A 22,323-nucleotide genomic window follows, 5' to 3' on the forward strand; every position below is an offset into this window, starting at 1 on the left:
AATACTGGGGCTTGAACCCACAACCTTGTGGGGACCTGTTAGTCAGTTAACCACCAGCTTAACCCACTGAGCTACCACTTCTGACTTCTTCAAGCAGTAAATAAGCCTAATAAACCAACATCGCTTTGTTTCTTTACTTCAACACCATGTAACTCATATTAAAAGTAGGCCAAACAAGTTTTTCACAAAAGACAAATAAATAAAGCAATCTTTTGAACAGGTCTCTTTAATTAACAAATAGATTTACAGTTTAATGTCACAAAAGCAAACAAACTATTACATTTAAAAAATTAATTAACATTTTTTACTTGCCAATACTGGGGCTTGAACCCACAACCTTGTGGGGACCTGATAGTCTGTTAACCACCAGCTTAACCTACTGCGCTACCATTTCTGACTTGTTCAAGCAGTCAATAAGCCTAATGAACCAACATAGCTTCTTTTCCATACTTCAACACCATGAAACTCATTAAAAGTAGGCCAAACAAGTCTTTCAACAAAGACAAAGAAAAAAAGCAATCTTTTGAACAGGTCTCTTTAATAAACAAATTGATTTACAGTTTAATGTCACAAAAGCAAACAAACTATTAAATTTCAAAAGAGAAATAAAATGTTTAATTGCTAATACTTGGGCTTAAACCCACACCCTTGTGCGGACCTGTTAGTCAGTTAACCACCAGCTTAACCCACTGAGCTACCATTTCTGACGTGTTCAAGCAGTCAATAAGCCTAATAAACCAACATGGCTTTTTTCTTTACTTCAACACCATGTAACTCATATTAAAAGTAGGCCAAACAAGTTTTTCACAAAAGACAAATAAATAAAGCAATCTTTTGAACAGGTCTCTTTAATTAACAAATAGATTTACAGTTTAATGTAACAAAAGCAAACAAACTAATACATTTTAAAAGAGAATTGAAATTTTTTACTTGCCAATACTGGGGCTTGAATCTACAACCTTGTGGGGACCTGTTAGTCAGTTAACCACCAGCTTAACCCACTGAGCTACCACTTCCGACTTTTTCAAGCAGTAAATAAGCCTAATAAACCAACATGGCTTTTTTCTATACTTTAACACCATGTAACTCATATTAAAAGTAGGCCAAACAAGTTTTTCACAAAAGACAAATAAATAAAGCAATCTTTTGAACAGGTCTCTTTAATTAACAAATAGATTTACAGTTTAATGTCACAAAAGCAAACAAACTATTACATTTAAAAAGAGAATTAAAATTTTTTACTTGCCAATACTGGGGCTTGAACCCACAACCTTGTGCGGACCTGTTAGTCAGTTAACCACCAGCTTAACCTACTGCGCTACCATTTCTGACTTGTTCAAGCAGTCAATAAGCCTAATAAACCAACATGGCTTTTTTCTATACTTTAACACCATGTAACTCATATTAAAAGTAGGCCAAACAAGTTTTTCACAAAAGACAAATAAATAAAGCAATCTTTTGAACAGGTCTCTTTAATAAACAAATTGATTTACAGTTTAATGTCACAAAAGCAAACAAACTATTAGATTTCAAAAGAGAAATAAAATGTTTAATGGCCAATACTGGGGCTTGAACCCACAACCTTGTGCGGACCTGTTAGTCAGTTAACCACCAGCTTAACCCACTGAGCTACCATTTCTGACTTGTTCAAGCAGTCAATAAGCCTAATAAACCAACATGGCTTTGTTTCTTTACTTCAACACCATGTAACTCATATTAAAAGTAGGCCAAACAAGTTTTTCACAAAAGACAAATAAATAAAGCAATCTTTTGAACAGGTCTCTTTTATTAACAAATAGATTTACAGTTTAATGTCACAAAAGCAAACAAACTATTACATTAAAAAAATTAATTAACATTTTTTACTTGCCAATACTGGGGCTTGAACCCACAACCTTGTGGGGACCTGATAGTCAGTTAACCACCAACTTAACCTACTGAGCTACCATTTCTGACTTCTTCAAGCAGTCAATAAGCCTAATAAACCAACATGGCTTTTTTCTATACTTTAACACCATGTAACTCATATTAAAAGTAGGCCAAACAAGTTTTTCACAAAAGACAAATAAATAAAGCAATCTTTTGAACAGGTCTCTTTAATAAACAAATTGATTTACAGTTTAATGTCACAAAAGCAAACAAACTATTAGATTTCAAAAGAGAAATAAAATGTTTAATGGCCAATACTGGGGCTTGAACCCACAACCTTGTGCGGACCTGTTAGGCAGTTAACCACCAGCTTAACCCACTGAGCTACCATTTCTGACTTGCTAAGCAGTCAATAAGCCTAATAAACCAACAAGGTTTTTTTTTTTTTTTTACTTCAACACCATGTAACTCATATTAAAAGTAGGCCAAACAAGTTTTTCACAAAAGACAAATAAATAAAGCAATCTTTTGAACAGGTCTCTTTAATTAACAAATAGATTTACAGTTTAATGTAACAAAAGCAAACAATCTATTACATTTAAAAGAGAATTAAAATTTTTTACTTGCCAATACTGGGGCTTGAACCCACAACCTTGTGGGGACCTGTTAGTCAGTTAACCACCAGCTTAACCTACTGAGCTACCATTTCTGACTTGTTCAAGCAGTCAATAAGCCTGATAAACCAACATAGCTTCTTTTCCATACTTCAACACCATGAAACTCATTAAAAGTAGGCCAAACAAGTCTTTCAACAAAGACAAATAAATAAAGCAATCTTTTGAACAGGTCTCTTTAATTAACAAATAGATTTACAGTTTAATTTCACAAAAGCAAACAAACTAATACATTTTAAAAGAGAATTGAAATTTTTTACTTGGCGATACTGGGGCTTGAACCCACAACCTTGTGGGGACCTGTTAGTCAGTTAACCACCAGCTTAACCCACTGAGCTACCACTTCTGACTTCTTCAAGCAGTCAATAAGCCTAATAAACCAACAAGGTTTTTTTTTTTTTTTTACTTCAACACCATGTAACTCATATTAAAAGTAGGCCAAACAAGTTTTTCACAAAAGACAAATAAATAAAGCACTCTTTTGAACAGGTCTCTTTAATTAACAAATAGATTTACAGTTTAATGTCACAAAAGCAAACAAACTATTACATTTAAAAAGAGAATTAAATTTTTTTACTTGCCAATACTGGGGCTTGAACCCACAACCTTGTGGGGACCTGTTAGCCAGTTAACCACCAGCTTAACCTACTGCGCTACCATTTCTGACTTGTTCAAGCAGTCAATTAGCCTAATAAACCAACATAGCTTCTTTTCCATACTTCAACACCATGAAACTCATTAAAAGTAGGCCAAACAAGTCTTTTAACAAAGTCAAATAAATAAAGCAATCTTTTAAACAGTTCTCTTTAATTAACAAATAGATTTACAGTTTAATGTCACAAAAGCAAACAAACTATTACATTTAAAAAATTAATTAACATTTTTTACTTGCCAATACTGGGGCTTGAACCCACAACCTTGTGGGGACCTGATAGTCGGTTAACCACCAGCTTAACCTACTGAGCTACCATTTCTGACTTCTTCAAGCAGTCAATGAGCCTAATAAACCAACATGGCTTTTTTCTATACTTTAACACCATGTAACTCATATTAAAAGTAGGCCAAACAAGTTTTTCACAAAAGACAAATAAATAAAGCAATCTTTTGAACAGGTCTCTTTAATAAACAAATTGATTTACAGTTTAATGTCACAAAAGCAAACAAACTATTACATTTAAAAAAATAATTAACATTTTTTACTTGCCAATACAGGGGCTGGAACCCACAACCTTGTGCGGACCTGTTAGTCAGTTAACCACCAGCTTAACCCACTGAGCTACCATTTCTGACTTGTTCAAGCAGTCAATAAGCCTAATAAACCAACATGGCTTTGTTTCTTTACTTCAACACCATGTAACTCATATTAAAAGTAGGCCAAACAAGTTTTTCACAAAAGTCAAATAAATAAAGCAATCTTTTGAACAGGTCTCTTTAATTAACAAATAGATTTACAGTTTAATGTCACAAAAGCAAACAATCTATTACATTTAAAAGAGAATTAAAATTTTTTACTTGCCAATACTGGGGCTTGAACCCACAACCTTGTGGGGACCTGTTAGTCAGTTAACCACCAGCTTAACCTACTGAGCTACCATTTCTGACTTGTTAAAGCAGTCAATAAGCCTGATAAATCAACATAGCTTCTTTTCCATACTTCAACACCATGAAACTCATTAAAAGTAGGCCAAACAAGTCTTTCAACAAAGACAAATAAATAAAGCAATCTTTTGAACAGGTCTCTTTAATTAACAAATAGATTTACAGTTTAATGTCACAAATGCAAACAAACTATTACATTTAAAAGAGAATTAAACATTTTTACTTGCCAATACTGGGGCTTGAACCCACAACCTTGTGGGGACCTGTTCGTTAGTTAACCACCAGCTTAACCTACTAAGCTACCATTTCTGACTTGTTCAAGCAGTCAATAAGCCTGATAAACCAACATAGCTTCTTTTCCATACTTCAACACCATGAAACTCATTAAAAGTAGGCCAAACAAGTCTTTCAACAAAGACAAATAAATAAAGCAATCTTTTGAACAGGTCTCTTTAATTAACAAATAGATTTACAGTTTAATGTCACAAAAGCAAACAAACTTATACATTTAAAAAAATAATTAACATTTTTTACTTGCCAATACTAGGGCTTGAACCCACAACCTTGTGGGGACCTGTTAGTCAGTTAACCACCAGCTTAACCCACTGAGCAAACACTTCTGACTTTTGCAAGCAGTCCATAAGCCTAATGAACCAATATAGCTTCTTTTCCATACTTCAATCTAAACTATTAGATTTCAAAAGAGAAATAAAATGTTTAATGGCCAATACTGGGCTTGAACCCACAACCTTGTGCGGACCTGTTAGTCAGTTAACCACCAGCTTAACCCACTGAGCTACCATTTCTGACTTGCTCAAGCAGTCAAAAAGCCTAATAAACCAACAAGGTTTTTTTTTTTTTTTTTACTTCAACACCATGTAACTCATATTAAAAGTAGGCCAAACAAGTTTTTCACAAAAGACAAATAAATAAAGCAATCTTTTGAACAGGTCTCTTTAATTAACAAATAGATTTACAGTTTAATGTAACAAAAGCAAACAAACTATTACATTTAAAAGAGAATTAAAAATTTTTACTTGCCAATACTGGGGCTTGAACCCACAACCTTGTGGGGACCTGTTAGTCAGTTAACCACCAGCTTAACCTACTGCGCTACCATTTCTGACTTGTTCAAGCAGTCAATAAGCCTAATAAACCAACATAGCTTCTTTTCCATACTTCAACACCATCAAACTCATTAAAAGTAGGCCAAACAAGTCTTTCAACAAAGACAAATAAATAAAGCAATCTTTTGAACAGGTCTCTTTAATTAACAAATAGATTTACAGTTTAATGTCACAAAAGCAAACAAACTATTACATTTAAAAAAATAATTAACATTTTTTACTTGCCAATACTGGGGCTTGAACCCACAACCTTGTGGGGACCTGTTAGTCAGTTAACCACCAGCTTAACCTACTGAGCTACCACTTCTGACTTTTGCAAACAGTCCATAAGCCTATTGAACCAACATAGCTTCTTTTCCATACTTCAACACCATGAAACTCATTAAAAGTAGGCCAATCAAGTCTTTCAACAAAGACAAAGAAAAAAAGCAATCTTTTGAACAGGTCTCTTTAATAAACAAATTGATTTACAGTTTAATGTCACAAAAGCAAACAAACTATTACATTTCAAAAGAGAAATAAAATGTTTAATTGCCAATACTTGGGCTTAAACCCACAACCTTGTGCAGACCTGTTAGTCAGTTAACCACCAGCTTAACCCACTGAGCTATCATTTCTGTCTTGCTCAAGCAGTCAATAAGCCTAATAAACCAACAAGGATTTTTTTTTTTTTTACTTTAACACCATGTAACTCATATTAAAAGTAGGCCAAACAAGTTTTTCACAAAAGACAAATAAATAAAGCAATCTTTTGAACAGGTCTCTTTAAATAACAAATAGATTTACAGTTTAATGTAACAAAAGCAAACAATCTATTACATTTAAAAGAGAATTAAAATTTTTTACTTGCCAATAGTGGGGCTTGAACCCACAACCTTGTGGGGACCTGTTAGTCAGTTAACCACCAGCTTAACCTACTGACCTACCATTTCTGACTTGTTCAAGCAGTCAATAAGCCTGATAAACCAACATAGCTTCTTTTCCATACTTCAACACCATGAAACTCATTAAAAGTAGGCCAAACAAGTCTTTCAACAAAGACAAATAAATAAAGCAATCTTTTGAACAGGTCTCTTTAATTAACAAATAGATTTACAGTTTAATGTCACAAAAGCAAACAAACAATTACATTTAAAAGAGAATTAAAATTTTTTACTTGCCAATACTGGGGCTTGAACCCACAACCTTGTGGGGACCTGTTAGTCAGTTAACCACCAGCTTAACCTACTGAGCTACTATTTCTGACTTGTTCAAGCAGTCAATAAGCCTAATAAACCAACATGGCTTTTTTTCTATACTTTAACACCATGTAACTCATATTAAAAGTAGGCCAAACAAGTTTTTCACAAAAGACAAATAAATAAAGCAATCTTTTGAACAGGTCTCTTTAATTAACAAATAGATTTACAGTTTAATGTAACAAAAGCAAACAAACTAATACATTTTAAAAGAGAATTGAAATTTTTTACTTGCCAATACTGGGGTTTGACCCCACAACCTTGTGGGGACCTGTTAGTCAGTTAACCACCAGCTTAACCCACTGAGCTACCACTTCCGACTTTTTCAAGCAGTAAATAAGCCTAATAAACCAACATGGCTTTTTTCTATACTTTAACACCATGTAACTCATATTAAAAGTAGGCCAAACAAGTTTTTCACAAAAGACAAATAAATAAAGCAATCTTTTGAACAGGTCTCTTTAATTAACAAATAGATTTACAGTTTAATGTCACAAAAGCAAACAAACTATTACATTTAAAAAGAGAATTAAAATTTTTACTTGCCAATACTGGGGCTTGAACCCACAACCTTGTGGGGACCTGTTAGTCAGTTAACCACCAGCTTAACCTACTGCGCTACCATTTCTGACTTGTTCAAGCAGTCAATAAGCCTAATAAACCAACATGGCTTTTTTCTATACTTTAACACCATGTAACTCATATTAAAAGTAGGCCAAACAAGTTTTTCACAAAAGACAAATAAATAAAGCAATCTTTTGAACAGGTCTCTTTAATAAACAAATTGATTTACAGTTTAATGTCACAAAAGCAAACAAACTATTAGATTTCAAAAGAGAAATAAAATGTTTAATGGCCAATACTGGGGCTTGAACCCACAACCTTGTGCGGACCTGTTAGTCAGTTAACCACCAGCTTAACCCACTGAGCTACCATTTCTGACTTGTTCAAGCAGTCAATAAGCCTAATAAACCAACATGGCTTTGTTTCTTTACTTCAACACCATGTAACTCATATTAAAAGTAGGCCAAACAAGTTTTTCACAAAAGACAAATAAATAAAGCAATCTTTTGAACAGGTCTCTTTAATTAACAAATAGATTTACAGTTTAATGTCACAAAAGCAAACAAACTATTACATTAAAAAAATTAATTAACATTTTTTACTTGCCAATACTGGGGCTTGAACCCACAACCTTGTGGGGACCTGATAGTCAGTTAACCACCAACTTAACCTACTGAGCTACCATTTCTGACTTCTTCAAGCAGTCAATAAGCCTAATAAACCAACATGGCTTTTTTCTATACTTTAACACCATGTAACTCATATTAAAAGTAGGCCAAACAAGTTTTTCACAAAAGACAAATAAATAAAGCAATCTTTTGAACAGGTCTCTTTAATAAACAAATTGATTTACAGTTTAATGTCACAAAAGCAAACAAACTATTAGATTTCAAAAGAGAAATAAAATGTTTAATGGCCAATACTGGGGCTTGAACCCACAACCTTGTGCGGACCTGTTAGTCAGTTAACCACCAGCTTAACCCACTGAGCTACCATTTCTGACTTGCTAAGCAGTCAATAAGCCTAATAAACCAACAAGGTTTTTTTTTTTTTTTTACTTCAACACCATGTAACTCATATTAAAAGTAGGCCAAACAAGTTTTTCACAAAAGACAAATAAATAAAGCAATCTTTTGAACAGGTCTCTTTAATTAACAAATAGATTTACAGTTTAATGTAACAAAAGCAAACAATCTATTACATTTAAAAGAGAATTACAATTTTTTACTTGCCAATACTGGGGCTTGAACCCACAACCTTGTGGGGACCTGTTAGTCAGTTAACCACCAGCTTAACCTACTGAGCTACCATTTCTGACTTGTTCAAGCAGTCAATAAGCCTGATAAACCAACATAGCTTCTTTTCCATACTTCAACACCATGAAACTCATTAAAAGTAGGCCAAACAAGTCTTTCAACAAAGACAAATAAATAAAGCAATCTTTTGAACAGGTCTCTTTAATTAACAAATAGATTTACAGTTTAATTTCACAAAAGCAAACAAACTAATACATTTTAAAAGAGAATTGAAATTTTTTACTTGGCGATACTGGGGCTTGAACCCACAACCTTGTGGGGACCTGTTAGTCAGTTAACCACCAGCTTAACCCACTGAGCTACCACTTCTGACTTCTTCAAGCAGTCAATAAGCCTAATAAACCAACAAGGTTTTTTTTTTTTTTTTACTTCAACACCATGTAACTCATATTAAAAGTAGGCCAAACAAGTTTTTCACAAAAGACAAATAAATAAAGCACTCTTTTGAACAGGTCTCTTTAATTAACAAATAGATTTACAGTTTAATGTCACAAAAGCAAACAAACTATTACATTTAAAAAGAGAATTAAATTTTTTTACTTGCCAATACTGGGGCTTGAACCCACAACCTTGTGGGGACCTGTTAGCCAGTTAACCACCAGCTTAACCTACTGCGCTACCATTTCTGACTTGTTCAAGCAGTCAATTAGCCTAATAAACCAACATAGCTTCTTTTCCATACTTCAACACCATGAAACTCATTAAAAGTAGGCCAAACAAGTCTTTTAACAAAGTCAAATAAATAAAGCAATCTTTTAAACAGTTCTCTTTAATTAACAAATAGATTTACAGTTTAATGTCACAAAAGCAAACAAACTATTACATTTAAAAAATTAATTAACATTTTTTACTTGCCAATACTGGGGCTTGAACCCACAACCTTGTGGGGACCTGATAGTCGGTTAACCACCAGCTTAACCTACTGAGCTACCATTTCTGACTTCTTCAAGCAGTCAATGAGCCTAATAAACCAACATGGCTTTTTTCTATACTTTAACACCATGTAACTCATATTAAAAGTAGGCCAAACAAGTTTTTCACAAAAGACAAATAAATAAAGCAATCTTTTGAACAGGTCTCTTTAATAAACAAATTGATTTACAGTTTAATGTCACAAAAGCAAACAAACTATTACATTTAAAAAAATAATTAACATTTTTTACTTGCCAATACAGGGGCTGGAACCCACAACCTTGTGCGGACCTGTTAGTCAGTTAACCACCAGCTTAACCCACTGAGCTACCATTTCTGACTTGTTCAAGCAGTCAATAAGCCTAATAAACCAACATGGCTTTGTTTCTTTACTTCAACACCATGTAACTCATATTAAAAGTAGGCCAAACAAGTTTTTCACAAAAGTCAAATAAATAAAGCAATCTTTTGAACAGGTCTCTTTAATTAACAAATAGATTTACAGTTTAATGTCACAAAAGCAAACAATCTATTACATTTAAAAGAGAATTAAAATTTTTTACTTGCCAATACTGGGGCTTGAACCCACAACCTTGTGGGGACCTGTTAGTCAGTTAACCACCAGCTTAACCTACTGAGCTACCATTTCTGACTTGTTAAAGCAGTCAATAAGCCTGATAAATCAACATAGCTTCTTTTCCATACTTCAACACCATGAAACTCATTAAAAGTAGGCCAAACAAGTCTTTCAACAAAGACAAATAAATAAAGCAATCTTTTGAACAGGTCTCTTTAATTAACAAATAGATTTACAGTTTAATGTCACAAATGCAAACAAACTATTACATTTAAAAGAGAATTAAACATTTTTACTTGCCAATACTGGGGCTTGAACCCACAACCTTGTGGGGACCTGTTAGTTAGTTAACCACCAGCTTAACCTACTAAGCTACCATTTCTGACTTGTTCAAGCAGTCAATAAGCCTGATAAACCAACATAGCTTCTTTTCCATACTTCAACACCATGAAACTCATTAAAAGTAGGCCAAACAAGTCTTTCAACAAAGACAAATAAATAAAGCAATCTTTTGAACAGGTCTCTTTAATTAACAAATAGATTTACAGTTTAATGTCACAAAAGCAAACAAACTTATACATTTAAAAAAATAATTAACATTTTTTACTTGCCAATACTAGGGCTTGAACCCACAACCTTGTGGGGACCTGTTAGTCAGTTAACCACCAGCTTAACCCACTGAGCAAACACTTCTGACTTTTGCAAGCAGTCCATAAGCCTAATGAACCAATATAGCTTCTTTTCCATACTTCAACACCATGTAACTCATATTAAAAGTAGGCCAAACAAGTTTTTCACAAAAGACAAATAAATAAAGCAATCTTTTGAACAGGTCTCTTTAATAAACAAATTGATTTACAGTTTAATGTCACAAAAGCAAACAAACTATTAGATTTCAAAAGAGAAATAAAATGTTTAATGGCCAATACTGGGCTTGAACCCACAACCTTGTGCGGACCTGTTAGTCAGTTAACCACCAGCTTAACCCACTGAGCTACCATTTCTGACTTGCTCAAGCAGTCAAAAAGCCTAATAAACCAACAAGGTTTTTTTTTTTTTTTTTACTTCAACACCATGTAACTCATATTAAAAGTAGGCCAAACAAGTTTTTCACAAAAGACAAATAAATAAAGCAATCTTTTGAACAGGTCTCTTTAATTAACAAATAGATTTACAGTTTAATGTAACAAAAGCAAACAAACTATTACATTTAAAAGAGAATTAAAAATTTTTACTTGCCAATACTGGGGCTTGAACCCACAACCTTGTGCGGACCTGTTAGTCAGTTAACCACCAGCTTAACCTACTGCGCTACCATTTCTGACTTGTTCAAGCAGTCAATAAGCCTAATAAACCAACATAGCTTCTTTTCCATACTTCAACACCATCAAACTCATTAAAAGAAGGCCAAACAAGTCTTTCAACAAAGACAAATAAATAAAGCAATCTTTTGAACAGGTCTCTTTAATTAACAAATAGATTTACAGTTTAATGTCACAAAAGCAAACAAACTATTACATTTAAAAAAATAATTAACATTTTTTACTTGCCAATACTGGGGCTTGAACCCACAACCTTGTGGGGACCTGTTAGTCAGTTAACCACCAGCTTAACCTACTGAGCTACCACTTCTGACTTTTGCAAACAGTCCATAAGCCTAATGAACCAACATAGCTTCTTTTCCATACTTCAACACCATGAAACTCATTAAAAGTAGGCCAATCAAGTCTTTCAACAAAGACAAAGAAAAAAAGCAATCTTTTGAACAGGTCTCTTTAATAAACAAATTGATTTACAGTTTAATGTCACAAAAGCAAACAAACTATTACATTTCAAAAGAGAAATAAAATGTTTAATTGCCAATACTTGGGCTTAAACCCACAACCTTGTGCAGACCTGTTAGTCAGTTAACCACCAGCTTAACCCACTGAGCTATCATTTCTGTCTTGCTCAAGCAGTCAATAAGCCTAATAAACCAACAAGGGTTTTTTTTTTTTTTACTTTAACACCATGTAACTCATATTAAAAGTAGGCCAAACAAGTTTTTCACAAAAGACAAATAAATAAAGCAATCTTTTGAACAGGTCTCTTTAAATAACAAATAGATTTACAGTTTAATGTAACAAAAGCAAACAATCTATTACATTTAAAAGAGAATTAAATTTTTTTACTTGCCAATACTGGGGCTTGAACCCACAACCTTGTGGGGACCTGTTAGTCAGTTAACCACCAGCTTAACCTACTGACCTACCATTTCTGACTTGTTCAAGCAGTCAATAAGCCTGATAAACCAACATAGCTTCTTTTCCATACTTCAACACCATGAAACTCATTAAAAGTAGGCCAAACAAGTCTTTCAACAAAGACAAATAAATAAAGCAATCTTTTGAACAGGTCTCTTTAATTAACAAATAGATTTACAGTTTAATGTCACAAAAGCAAACAAACAATTACATTTAAAAGAGAATTAAAAATTTTTACTTGCCAATACTGGGGCTTGAACCCACAACCTTGTGGGGACCTGTTAGTCAGTTAACCACCAGATAACCTACTGAGCTACTATTTCTGACTTGTTCAAGCAGTCAATAAGCCTAATAAACCAACATGGCTTTTTTTCTATACTTTAACACCATGTAACTCATATTAAAAGTAGGCCAAACAAGTTTTTCACAAAAGACAAATAAATAAAGCAATCTTTTGAACAGGTCTCTTTAATTAACAAATAGATTTACAGTTTAATGTAACAAAAGCAAACAAACTAATACATTTTAAAAGAGAATTGAAATTTTTTACTTGCCAATACTGGGGTTTGACCCCACAACCTTGTGGGGACCTGTTAGTCAGTTAACCACCAGCTTAACCCACTGAGCTACCACTTCCGACTTTTTCAAGCAGTAAATAAGCCTAATAAACCAACATGGCTTTTTTCTATACTTTAACACCATGTAACTCATATTAAAAGTAGGCCAAACAAGTTTTTCACAAAAGACAAATAAATAAAGCAATCTTTTGAACAGGTCTCTTTAATTAACAAATAGATTTACAGTTTAATGTCACAAAAGCAAACAAACTATTACATTTAAAAAGAGAATTAAAATTTTTACTTGCCAATACTGGGGCTTGAACCCACAACCTTGTGGGGACCTGTTAGTCAGTTAACCACCAGCTTAACCTACTGCGCTACCATTTCTGACTTGTTCAAGCAGTCAATAAGCCTAATAAACCAACATGGCTTTTTTCTATACTTTAACACCATGTAACTCATATTAAAAGTAGGCCAAACAAGTTTTTCACAAAAGACAAATAAATAAAGCAATCTTTTGAACAGGTCTCTTTAATAAACAAATTGATTTACAGTTTAATGTCACAAAAGCAAACAAACTATTAGATTTCAAAAGAGAAATAAAATGTTTAATGGCCAATACTGGGGCTTGAACCCACAACCTTGTGCGGACCTGTTAGTCAGTTAACCACCAGCTTAACCCACTGAGCTACCATTTCTGTCTTGTTCAAGCAGTCAATAAGCCTAATAAACCAACATGGCTTTGTTTCTTTACTTCAACACCATGTAACTCATATTAAAAGTAGGCCAAACAAGTTTTTCACAAAAGACAAATAAATAAAGCAATCTTTTGAACAGGTCTCTTTAATTAACAAATAGATTTACAGTTTAATGTCACAAAAGCAAACAAACTATTACATTAAAAAAATTAATTAACATTTTTTACTTGCCAATACTGGGGCTTGAACCCACAACCTTGTGGGGACCTGATAGTCAGTTAACCACCAGCTTAACCTACTGAGCTACCATTTCTGACTTCTTCAAGCAGTCAATAAGCCTAATAAACCAACATGGCTTTTTTCTATACTTTAACACCATGTAACTCATATTAAAAGTAGGCCAAACAAGTTTTTCACAAAAGACAAATAAATAAAGCAATCTTTTGAACAGGTCTCTTTAATAAACAAATTGATTTACAGTTTAATGTCACAAAAGCAAACAAACTATTAGATTTCAAAAGAGAAATAAAATGTTTAATGGCCAATACTGGGGCTTGAACCCACAACCTTGTGCGGACCTGTTAGGCAGTTAACCACCAGCTTAACCCACTGAGCTACCATTTCTGACTTGCTCAAGCAGTCAATAAGCCTAATAAACCAACAAGGTTTTTTTTTTTTTTTACTTCAACACCATGTAACTCATATTAAAAGTAGGCCAAACAAGTTTTTCACAAAAGACAAATAAATAAAGCAATCTTTTGAACAGGTCTCTTTAATTAACAAATAGATTTACAGTTTAATGTAACAAAAGCAAACAATCTATTACATTTAAAAGAGAATTAAAATTTTTTACTTGCCAATACTGGGGCTTGAACCCACAACCTTGTGGGGACCTGTTAGTCAGTTAACCACCAGCTTAACCTACTGAGCTACCATTTCTGACTTGCTCAAGCAGTCAATAAGCCTGATAAACCAACATAGCTTCTTTTCCATACTTCAACACCATGAAACTCATTAAAAGTAGGCCAAACAAGTCTTTCAACAAAGACAAATAAATAAAGCAATCTTTTGAACAGGTCTCTTTAATTAACAAATAGATTTACAGTTTAATTTCACAAAAGCAAACAAACTAATACATTTTAAAAGAGAATTGAAATTTTTTACTTGCCGATACTGGGGCTTGAACCCACAACCTTGTGGGGATCTGTTAGTCAGTTAACCACCAGCTTAACCCACTGAGCTACCACTTCTGACTTCTTCAAGCAGTCAATAAGCCTAATAAACCAACAAGGTTTTTTTTTTTTTTTTACTTCAACACCATGTAACTCATATTAAAAGTAGGCCAAACAAGTTTTTCACAAAAGACAAATAAATAAAGCAATCTTTTGAACAGGTCTCTTTAATTAACAAATAGATTTACAGTTTAATGTCACAAAAGCAAACAAACTATTACATTTAAAAAGAGAATTAAATTTTTTTACTTGCCAATACTGGGGCTTGAACCCACAACCTTGTGGGGACCTGTTAGTCAGTTAACCACCAGCCTAACCCACTGAGCTACCACTTCTGACTTCTTTAAGCAGTAAATAAGCCTAATAAACCAACATGGCTTTTTTCTATACTTTAACACCATGTAACTCATATTAAAAGTAGGCCAAACAAGTTTTTCACAAAAGACAAATAAATAAAGCAATCTTTTGAACAGGTCTCTTTAATTAACAAATAGATTTACAGTTTATTGTCACAAAAGCAAACAAACTAATACATTTAAAAAAATAATTAACATTTTTTACTTGTCAATACTAGGGCTTGAACCCACAACCTTGTGGGGACCTGTTAGTCAGTTAACCACCAGCTTAACCCACTGAGCAAACACTTCTGACTTTTGCAAGCAGTCCATAAGCCTAATGAACCAATATAGCTTCTTTTCCATACTTCAACACCATGAAACTCATTAAAAGTAGGCCAATCAAGTCTTTCAACAAAGACAAAGAAAAAAAGCAATCTTTTGAACAGGTCTCTTTAATAAACAAATTGATTTACAGTTTAATGTCACAAAAGCAAACAAACTATTACATTTCAAAAGAGAAATAAAATGTTTAATTGCCAATACTTGGGCTTAAACCCACAACCTTGTGCGGACCTGTTAGTCAGTTAACCACCAGCTTAACCCACTGAGCTACCATTTCTGATGTATTCAAGCAGTCAATAAGCCTAATAAACCAACATGGCTTTTTTCTTTACTTCAACACCATGTAACTCATATTAAAAGTAGGCCAAACAAGTTTTTCACAAAAGACAAATAAATAAAGCAATCTTTTGAACAGGTCTCTTTAATAAACAAATTGATTTACAGTTTAATGTCAAAAAAGCAAACAAACTATTACATTTAAAAAATTAATTAACATTTTTTATTTGCCAATACAGGGGCTTGAACCCACAACCTTGTGCGGACCTGTTAGTCAGTTAACCACCAGCTTAACCTACTGAGCTACCATTTCTGACTTGTTCAAGCAGTCAATAAGCCTGATAAACCAACATAGCTTCTTTTCCATACTTCAACACCATGAAACTCATTAAAAGTAGGCCAAACAAGTCTTTCAACAAAGACAAATAAATAAAGCAATCTTTTGAACAGGTCTCTTTAATTAACAAATAGATTTACAGTTTAATTTCACAAAAGCAAACAAACTAATACATTTTAAAAGAGAATTGAAATTTTTTACTTGCCGATACTGGGGCTTGAACCCACAACCTTGTGGGGACCTGTTAGTCAGTTAACCACCAGCTTAACCCACTGAGCTACCACTTCTGACTTCTTCAAGCAGTCAATAAGCCTAATAAACCAACAAGGTTTTTTTTTTTTTTTTACTTCAACACCATGTAACTCATATTAAAAGTAGGCCAAACAAGTTTTTCACAAAAGACAAATAAATAAAGCACTCTTTTGAACAGGTCTCTTTAATTAACAAATAGATTTACAGTTTAATGTCACAAAAGCAAACAAACTATTACATTTAAAAAGAGAATTAAATTTTTTTACTTGCCAATACTGGGGCTTGAACCCACAACCTTGTGGGGACCTGTTAGTCAGTTAACCACCAGCCTAACCCACTGAGCTACCACTTCTGACTTCTTCAAGCAGTAAATAAGCCTAATAAACCAACATGGCTTTTTTCTATACTTTAACACCATGTAACTCATATTAAAAGTAGGCCAAACAAGTTTTTCACAAAAGACAAATAAATAAAGCAATCTTTTGAACAGGTCTCTTTAATTAACAAATAGATTTACAGTTTAATGTCGCAAAAGCAAACAAACTTATACATTTAAAAAAATAATTAACATTTTTTACTTGCCAATACTAGGGCTTGAACCCACAACCTTGTGGGGACCTGTTAGTCAGTTAACCACCAGCTTAACCCACTGAGCAAACACTTCTGACTTTTGCAAGCAGTCCATAAGCCTAATGAACCAATATAGCTTCTTTTCCATACTTCAACACCATGAAACTCATTAAAAGTAGGCCAATCAAGTCTTTCAACAAAGACAAAGAAAAAAAGCAATCTTTTGAACAGGTCTCTTTAATAAACAAATTGATTTACAGTTTAATGTCACAAAAGCAAACAAACTATTACATTTCAAAAGAGAAATAAAATGTTTAATTGCCAATACTTGGGCTTAAACCCACAACCTTGTGCGGACCTGTTAGTCAGTTAACCACCAGCTTAACCCACTGAGCTACCATTTCTGATGTATTCAAGCAGTCAATAAGCCTAATAAACCAACATGGCTTTTTTCTTTACTTCAACACCATGTAACTCATATTAAAAGTAGGCCAAACAAGTTTTTCACAAAAGACAAATAAATAAAGCAATCTTTTGAACAGGTCTCTTTAATAAACAAATTGATTTACAGTTTAATGTCAAAAAAGCAAACAAACTATTACATTTAAAAAATTAATTAACATTTTTTACTTGCCAATACAGGGGCTTGAACCCACAACCTTGTGGGGACCTGATAGTCAGTTAACCACCAGCTTAACCCACTGAGCTACCATTTCTGACTTCTTCAAGCAGTCAATAAGCCTAATAAACCAACATGGCTTTTTTCTATACTTTAACACCATGTAACTCATATTAAAAGTAGGCCAAACAAGTTTTTCACAAAAGACAAATAAATAAAGCAATCTTTTGAACAGGTCTCTTTAATAAACAAATTGATTTACAGTTTAATGTCACAAAAGCAAACAAACTATTAGATTTCAAAAGAGAAATAAAATGTTTAATGGCCAATACTGGGCTTGAATCCACAACCTTGTGCGGACCTGTTAGTCAGTTAACCACCAGCTTAACCCACTGAGCTACCATTTCTGACTTGCTCAAGCAGTCAAAAAGCCTAATAAACCAACAAGGTTTTTTTTTTTTTTTTTTACTTCAACACCATGTAACTCATATTAAAAGTAGGCCAAACAAGTTTTTCACAAAAGACAAATAAATAAAGCAATCTTTTGAACAGGTCTCTTTAATTAACAAATAGATTTACAGTTTAATGTAACAAAAGCAAACAAACTATTACATTTAAAAGAGAATTAAAAATTTTTACTTGCCAATACTGGGGCTTGAACCCACAACCTTGTGCGGACCTGTTAGTCAGTTAACCACCAGCTTAACCCACTGAGCTACCATTTCTGACTTGTTCAAGCAGTCAATAAGCCTAATAAACCAACATGGCTTTGTTTCTTTACTTCAACACCATGTAACTCATATTAAAAGTAGGCCAAACAAGTTTTTCACAAAGACAAATAAATAAAGCAATCTTTTGAACAGGTCTCTTTAATTAACAAATAGATTTACAGTTTAATGTCACAAAAGCAAACAAACTATTCCATTTAAAAAGAGAATTAAATTTTTTTACTTGCCAATACTGGAGCTTGAAACCACAACCTTGTGGGGACCTGATAGTCAGTTAACCACCAGCTTAACCTACTGAGCTACCATTTCTGACTTCTTCAAGCAGTCAATAAGCCTAATAAACCAACATGGCTTTTTTCTATACTTTAACACCATGTAACTCATATTAAAATTAGGCCAAACAAGTTTGTCACAAAAGACAAATAAATAAAGCAATCTATTGAACAGGTCTCTTTAATTAACAAATAGATTTACAGTTTAATGTCACAAAAGCAAACAAACTATTACATTTAAAAAGAGCATTAAAATTTTTTACTTGCCAATACTGGGGCTTGAACCCACAACCTTGTGGGGACCTGTTAGTCAGTTAACCACCAGCTTAACCTACTGCGCTACCATTTCTGACTTGTTCAAGCAGTCAATAAGCCTAATAAACCAACATAGCTTCTTTTCCATACTTCAACACCATCAAACTCATTAAAAGTAGGCCAAACAAGTCTTTCAACAAAGACAAATAAATAAAGCAATCTTTTGAACAGGTCTCTTTAATTAACAAATAGATTTACAGTTTAATGTCACAAAAGCAAACAAACTATTACATTTAAAAAAATAATTAACATTTTTTACTTGCCAATACTGGGGCTTGAACTCACAACCTTGTGGGGACCTATTAGTCAGTTAACCACCAGCTTAACCTACTGAGCTACCACTTCTGACTTTTGCAAACAGTCCATAAGCCTAATGAACCAACATAGCTTCTTTTCCATACTTCAACACCATGAAACTCATTAAAAGTAGGCCAATCAAGTCTTTCAACAAAGACAAAGAAAAAAAGCAATCTTTTGAACAGGTCTCTTTAATAAACAAATTGATTTACAGTTTAATGTCACAAAAGCAAACAAACTATTACATTTCAAAAGAGAAATAAAATGTTTAATTGCCAATACTTGAACTTAAACCCACAACCTTGTGCAGACCTGTTAGTCAGTTAACCACCAGCTTAACCCACTGAGCTACCATTTCTGTCTTGCTCAAGCAGTCAATAAGCCTAATAAACCAACAAGGGTTTTTTTTTTTTTTTACTTTAACACCATGTAACTCATATTAAAAGTAGGCCAAACAAGTTTTTCACAAAAGACAAATAAATAAAGCAATCTTTTGAACAGGTCTCTTTAATTAACAAATAGATTTACAGTTTAATGTAACAAAAGCAAACAATCTATTACATTTAAAAGAGAATTAAAATTTTTTACTTGCCAATACTGGGGCTTGAAACCACAACCTTGTGGGGACCTGTTAGTCAGTTAACCACCAGCTTAACCTACTGACCTACCATTTCTGACTTGTTCAAGCAGTCAATAAGCCTGATAAACCAACATAGCTTCTTTTCCATACTTCAACACCATGAAACTCATTAAAAGTAGGCCAAACAAGTCTTTCAACAAAGACAAATAAATAAAGCAATCTTTTGAACAGGTCTCTTTAATTAACAAATTGATTTACAGTTTAATGTCACAAAAGCAAACAAACAATTAGATTTCAAAAGAGAAATAAAATGTTTAATGGCCAATACTGGGCTTGAACCCACAACCTTGTGCGGACCTGTTAGTCAGTTAACCACCAGCTTAACCTACTGAGCTACCATTTCTGACTTGTTCAAGCAGTCAATAAGCCTGATAAACCAACATAGCTTCTTTTCCATACTTCAACACCATGAAACTCATTAAAAGTAGGCCAAACAAGTCTTTCAACAAAGACAAATAAATAAAGCAATCTTTTGAACAGGTCTCTTTAATTAACAAATAGATTTACAGTTTAATTTCACAAAAGCAAACAAACTAATACATTTTAAAAGAGAATTGAAATTTTTTACTTGCCGATACTGGGGCTTGAACCCACAACCTTGTGGGGACCTGTTAGTCAGTTAACCACCAGCTTAACCCACTGAGCTACCACTTCTGACTTCTTCAAGCAGTCAATAAGCCTAATAAACCAACAAGGTTTTTTTTTTTTTTTTACTTCAACACCATGTAACTCATATTAAAAGTAGGCCAAACAAGTTTTTCACAAAAGACAAATAAATAAAGCACTCTTTTGAACAGGTCTCTTTAATTAACAAATAGATTTACAGTTTAATGTCACAAAAGCAAACAAACTATTACATTTAAAAAGAGAATTAAATTTTTTTACTTGCCAATACTGGGGCTTGAACCCACAACCTTGTGGGGACCTGTTAGTCAGTTAACCACCAGCCTAACCCACTGAGCTACCACTTCTGACTTCTTCAAACAGTAAATAAGCCTAATAAACCAACATGGCTTTTTTCTATACTTTAACACCATGTAACTCATATTAAAAGTAGGCCAAACAAGTTTTTCACAAAAGACAAATAAATAAAGCAATCTTTTGAACAGGTCTCTTTAATTAACAAATAGATTTACAGTTTAATGTCACAAAAGCAAACAAACTTATACATTTAAAAAAATAATTAACATTTTTTACTTGCCAATACTAGGGCTTGAACCCACAACCTTTTGGGGACCTGTTAGTCAGTTAACCACCAGCTTAACCCACTGAGCAAACACTTCTGACTTTTGCAAGCAGTCCATAAGCCTAATGAACCAATATAGCTTCTTTTCCATACTTCAACACCATGAAACTCATTAAAAGTAGGCCAATCAAGTCTTTCAACAAAGACAAAGAAAAAAAGCAATCTTTTGAACAGGTCTCTTTAATAAACAAATTGATTTACAGTTTAATGTCACAAAAGCAAACAAACTATTACATTTCAAAAGAGAAATAAAATGTTTAATTGCCAATACTTGGGCTTAAACCCACAACCTTGTGCGGACCTGTTAGTCAGTTAACCACCAGCTTAACCCACTGAGCTACCATTTCTGATGTATTCAAGCAGTCAATAAGCCTAATAAACCAACATGGCTTTTTTCTTTACTTCAACACCATGTAACTCATATTAAAAGTAGGCCAAACAAGTTTTTCACAAAAGACAAATAAATAAAGCAATCTTTTGAACAGGTCTCTTTAATAAACAAATTGATTTACAGTTTAATGTCAAAAAAGCAAACAAACTATTACATTTAAAAAATTAATTAACATTTTTTACTTGCCAATACAGGGGCTTGAACCCACAACCTTGTGGGGACCTGATAGTCAGTTAACCACCAGCTTAACCGACTGAGCTACCATTTCTGACTTCTTCAAGCAGTCAATAAGCCTAATAAACCAACATGGCTTTTTTCTATACTTTAACACCATGTAACTCATATTAAAAGTAGGCCAAACAAGTTTTTCACAAAAGACAAATAAATAAAGCAATCTTTTGAACAGGTCTCTTTAATAAACAAATTGATTTACAGTTTAATGTCACAAAAGCAAACAAACTATTAGATTTCAAAAGAGAAATAAAATGTTTAATGGCCAATACTGGGCTTGAACCCACAACCTTGTGCGGACCTGTTAGTCAGTTAACCACCAGCTTAACCCACTGAGCTACCATTTCTGACTTGCTCAAGCAGTCAAAAAGCCTAATAAACCAACAAGGTTTTTTTTTTTTTTTTTTACTTCAACACCATGTAACTCATATTAAAAGTAGGCCAAACAAGTTTTTCACAAAAGACAAATAAATAAAGCAATCTTTTGAACAGGTCTCTTTAATTAACAAATAGATTTACAGTTTAATGTAACAAAAGCAAACAAACTATTACATTTAAAAGAGAATTAAAAAATTTTACTTGCCAATACTGGGGCTTGAACCCACAACCTTGTGCGGACCTGTTAGTCAGTTAACCACCAGCTTAACCCACTGAGCTACCATTTCTGACTTGTTCAAGCAGTCAATAAGCCTAATAAACCAACATGGCTTTGTTTCTTTACTTCAACACCATGTAACTCATATTAAAAGTAGGCCAAACAAGTTTTTCACAAAGACAAATAAATAAAGCAATCTTTTGAACAGGTCTCTTTAATTAACAAATAGATTTACAGTTTAATGTCACAAAAGCAAACAAACTAT

This window comes from Silurus aristotelis, assembly GCF_946808225.1.
Source record: "Silurus aristotelis genome assembly, chromosome: 1".
In the NCBI taxonomy this organism is placed as follows: domain Eukaryota; kingdom Metazoa; phylum Chordata; class Actinopteri; order Siluriformes; family Siluridae; genus Silurus; species Silurus aristotelis.